We start from the raw sequence: 5,000 nt of genomic DNA, 5'->3' as shown, positions 1-5,000 counted from the left end.
GTCTACCAGTGGTAGGCTCGAAAAGTTGAAAAAAAATGACTAAGTCCAACTTGGTCTACCAGTGGTAGGCTCGAAAAGTCGAAAAAATGACTAAGTCCAACTTGGTCTACCAGTGGTAGGCTCGAAAAGTCGAAAAAATGACTAAGTCCAACTTCGTCTACCAGTGGTAGGCTCGAAAAGTCGAAAAAATGACTAAGTCCAACTTGGTCTACCAGTGGTAGGCTCGAAAAGTCGAAAAAATGACTAAGTCCAACTTGGTCTACCAGTGGTAGGCTCGAAAAGTTGAAAAAATGACTAAGTCCAACTTGGTCTACCAGTGGTAACTCTGAAAAGTCGAAAAAATGACTAAGTCCAACTTGGTCTACCAGTGGTAGCTCTGAAAAGTCGAAAAAATGACTAAGTCCAACTTGGTCTACCAGTGGTAGCTCTGAAAAGTCGAAAAAATGACTAAGTCCAACTTGGTCTACCAGTGGTAGGCTCGAAAAGTCGAAAAAATGACTAAGTCCAACTTCGTCTACCAGTGGTAGGCTCGAAAAGTCGAAAAAATGACTAAGTCCAACTTGGTCTACCAGTGGTAGGCTCGAAAAGTCGAAAAAATGACTAAGTCCAACTTGGTCTACCAGTGGTAGGCTCGAAAAGTTGAAAAAATGACTAAGTCCAACTTGGTCTACCAGTGGTAACTCTGAAAAGTCGAAAAAATGACTAAGTCCAACTTGGTCTACCAGTGGTAGCTCTGAAAAGTCGAAAAAATGACTAAGTCCAACTTGGTCTACCAGTGGTAGCTCTGAAAAGTCGAAAAAATGACTAAGTCCAACTTGGTCTACCAGTGGTAGGCTCGAAAAGTTGAAAAAATAACTAAGTCCAACTTGGTCTACCAGTGGTAGCTCTGAAAAGTCGAAAAAATGACTAAGTCCAACTTGGTCTACCAGTGGTAGGCTCGAAAAGTCGAAAAAATGACTAAGTCCAACTTGGTCTACCAGTGGTAGGCTCGAAAAGTTGAAAAAATGACTAAGTCCCATTTGGTCTACCAGTGGTAGCTCTGAAAAGTCGAAAAAATGACTAAGTCCAACTTGGTCTACCAGTGGTAGGCTCGAAAAGTTGAAAAAATGACTAAGTCCAACTTGGTCTACCAGTGGTAGCTCTGAAAAGTCGAAAAAATGACTAAGTCCAACTTGGTCTACCAGTGGTAGGCTCGAAAAGTTGAAAAAATAACTAAGTCCAACTTGGTCTACCAGTGGTAGCTCTGAAAAGTCGAAAAAATGACTAAGTCCAACTTGGTCTACCAGTGGTAGGCCCGAAAAAGCTGAAAAAATGACTAAGTCCAACTTGGTCTACCAGTGGTAGGCTCGAAAAGTTGAAAAAATGACTAAGTCCCATTTGGTCTACCAGTGGTAGCTCTGAAAAGTCGAAAAAATGACTAAGTCCAACTTGGTCTACCAGTGGTAGGCTCGAAAAGTCGAAAAAATGACTAAGTCCAACTTGGTCTACCAGTGGTAGGCTCGAAAAGTTGAAAAAATGACTAAGTCCAACTTGGTCTACCAGTGGTAGGCCCGAAAAAGCTGAAAAAATGACTAAGTCCCACTCGGTCTACCAGTGGTAGGTCGAAAAAGTGCGAAATTTTTCTAAGTCCCCACTTTTGGTCTACCATTTCACGCCAAAAACTAGTGAGGGTGGCGAGCTCCAGGATTTCTGACCCCCTTCGCCCGACTCCCTTGCCCGACGAAGGTGCACTCCGGTCGGCCTCGGAGCGAGTTCGCCCGCGCTCTGGAGGATTTTTCGTCGGGGGGTTTTTCAAAGGGGTGCCGTCGGACTGTTGAGGAGAGTGGCAATGACTAGGGGTCCAAGCACTGGAGATGATTCTCCATTCATTTCTAAGCATGGCAGAGCTTAAATAAAGCCCCAATAATGGTTCCAAAGTGGATTTTTGGACACTATAACACGGACCCGATCCTACCCGACCAAGAAGCTCCGCAGGTCGGCCTCCGTCCCGCCCCCCGCCCCCCAGGCGGTACGGAGGAAAAACCAAACTTCCAGAGACGGTTCCAGGGGGGGTATCTCTTTCATTATTTTGACCCGATCGAATGGACTACCGAGCCCGCCTGGGTAGGCAACCGCGCGGCCCTCCGTGGCCACTGTGCGCGGTGCGTTCCTACCCGACCCAGCGGGTTAGCCTCCAGGGGGGTCCTCCGTCAGGGGGAGGACCTTTCCGAACCTATCCGAGGGAGTCGTAGACGGCCCGTCTATATCTCAATCTGCCCTACACGATAACCGGTCGGCCCGGAGCCGTCGGACTCGGATGCCTCGGTGGTCCTCGCGTCCAACCGAGCTCCAGCACCCGGCTTCAAAAAGCTCCGGACCCCCGGTTTCGGAACGAGCGTTTCCTTGTTATCCCCGAAGCAAGCGGGAACTCGCGCAGCGGAGTTGCCACACTAATTTCCACTGGGAGCAATGAGGGGTGAGCTCGGACGAGCCTCTCCGCCCGTCCCCCCCTCCCCGGGGGGTCCTTCGGACGGTACGGGGCCGATCCCTCTCCCCTCTAAGAACCAATGGTTTTTTCTGTGACAAAAACCACTCGCAGCAACCTGGTTGATCCTGCCAGTAACATATGCTTGTCTCAAAGATTAAGCCATGCAGGTCTAAGTGCACACGGAAGGTACAGTGAAACTGCGAATGGCTCATTAAATCAGTTATGGTTCCTTTGATCGCTCCACACGTTACTCGGATAACTGTGGTAATTCCAGAGCTAATACATGCAAACGAGCGCTGACCGGTCCTCTCTCGGGGGGGCCGGGATGCGTGCATTTATCAGACCCAAAACCCACCCGGGGGGACCCGCGAGGGTTTCCCCCGGCCCTTTGGTGACTCTAGATAACCTCGGGTCGATCGCGCGCCCACCGCGGCGGCGACGTCTCATTCGAATGTCTGCCCTATCAGCTGTCGATGGTAGCATAGGGGGCTACCATGGTGACCACGGGTAACGGGGAATCAGGGTTCGATTCCGGAGAGGGAGCCTGAGAAATGGCTACCACATCCAAGGAAGGCAGCAGGCGCGCAAATTACCCATTACCGACACGGTGAGGTAGTGACGAAAAATAACGATGCAGGTCTCTTTCGAGGCCCTGTAATCGGAATGAACGTATCCTAAACACATGGGTGAGGACCCATTGGAGGGCAAGTCTGGTGCCAGCAGCCGCGGTAATTCCAGCTCCAATAGCGTATATTAAATTTGCTGCAGTTAAAAAGCTCGTAGTTGGACTTCGGGAGTGGGCTGGCGGTCCGCCGCGAGGCGAGCTACCGCCTGTCCCAGACCCTGCCTCCCGGCGCCCCCCGGATGCCCTTGGTTGGGTGTCCGGTCCTCAGGGGTCCGGAGCGTTTACTTTGAAAAAATCAGAGTGTTCAAAGCGGGCACCAAACTCGCCTGAATGCCTGAGCTAGGAATAATGGAATAGGACTCCGGTTCTATTTTGTGGGTTTCCTGAACCAGGGCCATGATTAAGAGGGACGGCCGGGGGCATTCGTATTGCGCCGCTAGAGGTGAAATTCTTGGACCGGCGCAAGACGGACGAAAGCGAAAGCATTTGCCAAGAATGTTTTCATTAATCAAGAACGAAAGTCGGAGGTTCGAAGACGATCAGATACCGTCGTAGTTCCGACCGTAAACTATGCCGACCCGCGATCCGGCGGCGTTATTCCCATGACCCGCCGGGCAGCGTGCGGGGAAACCAGAGTCTTTGGGTTCCGGGGGGAGTATGGTTGCAAAACTGAAACTTAAAGGAATTGACGGAAGGGCACCACCAGGAGTGGAGCCTGCGGCTTAATTTGACTCAACACGGGGAACCTCACCCGGCCCGGACACGGAAAGGATTGACAGACTGATGGCTCTTTCTCGATTCTGTGGGTGGTGGTGCATGGCCGTTCTTAGTTGGTGGAGTGATTTGTCTGGTTAATTCCGATAACGAACGAGATTCCTTCGTGCTAAATAGTTACGCGGCCCCCCGCGGTCGCGGTTAACTTCTTAGAGGGACCAGTGGCGTATAGCCACGCGAGATGGAGCAATAACAGGTCTGTGATGCCCTTAGATGTCCGGGGCTGCACGCGCGCCACAATGGCCGGGCCAGCGTGTGCCTACCCTACGCCGAGAGGCGCGGGTAATCCGCTTAAACCCGTTCGTGACGGGGATTGGGGATTGCAATTATTCCCCATGAACGAGGAATTCCCAGTAAGTGCGGGTCATCAGCTCGCGCTGATTAAGTCCCTGCCCTTTGTACACACCGCCCGTCGCTACTACCGATTGGATGGTTATGTGAGGTCCTCGGATCGGCCACGCCGGGGCTCCTTCGCGGGGCCTTGGTGCTGTGCTGAAAAGTCGATCGAACTTGATCATCTAGAGGAAGTAAAAGTCGTAACAAGGTTTCCGTAGGTGAACCTGCGGAAGGATCATTACCGGGACTTGGGTTGGTAGTGTCTCCCAGTAGGCGCGACTCCCATTTCCACAAACAAAAAATGTTCAAGCCACGGCCCGACGTTGGGAACTACAGGGATTCCCTTCGGCCTTTTAATGACTTGATCGAAAAACGGTGTCCTGAGCAAAAAACGTGTTTTACGGCCAAAGGGAGACGGGTACCTGGCCCCCGAAGTCCGTCTGCGGGGTTTCTTACTCCGGAGGCGGCTCGGCGGCGCGGTTTGATGACCCCGAGTTCGCTTAGGCGTTCCGGGGCGCCCGTACCCGCGGCTGCCGTAAAACATTATTTCAAACCGTCACTTTTTGTGTCTGTTGGTTACATGGCTTCGAAACAAAAACAACCATAAAGAGTACAACTCTTAGCGGTGGATCACTTGGCTCGTGCGTCGATGAAGAACGCAGCCAGCTGCGAGAACTAATGTGAATTGCAGGACACATTGATCATCGACACTTTGAACGCACATTGCGGCCCCGGGTCAATCCCGGGGCCACGCCTGTCTGAGGGTCGCTATTCCAATCTATCGGACCTTTTCGTTCC

The 5,000-nt window shown here is 51.6% G+C and overlaps 2 non-coding genes across 2 annotated transcripts; both read left to right on the top strand.

Moving 5' to 3' along the window:
* The first annotated feature begins 2,579 nt into the window (after nt 1-2,579).
* LOC125798679 (18S ribosomal RNA) lies at nt 2,580-4,443 on the top strand. The gene has a single exon (XR_007437481.1). It is a non-coding gene; the product is annotated as an 18S ribosomal RNA (ribosomal RNA).
* Nucleotides 4,444-4,816: 373 nt separating this feature from the next.
* On the top strand, nt 4,817-4,970 carry LOC125798691 (5.8S ribosomal RNA). The gene has a single exon (XR_007437494.1). It is a non-coding gene; the product is annotated as a 5.8S ribosomal RNA (ribosomal RNA).
* The last annotated feature ends 30 nt before the right edge of the window (nt 4,971-5,000 follow it).

The sequence above is a fragment of the Astyanax mexicanus genome, unplaced genomic scaffold (genome assembly GCF_023375975.1).
Source record: "Astyanax mexicanus isolate ESR-SI-001 unplaced genomic scaffold, AstMex3_surface scaffold_77, whole genome shotgun sequence".
In the NCBI taxonomy this organism is placed as follows: domain Eukaryota; kingdom Metazoa; phylum Chordata; class Actinopteri; order Characiformes; family Acestrorhamphidae; genus Astyanax; species Astyanax mexicanus.
The sequence above is the reverse complement of the archived record's forward strand: the minus strand, read 5'-3'. Positions and strand labels throughout refer to the sequence as shown.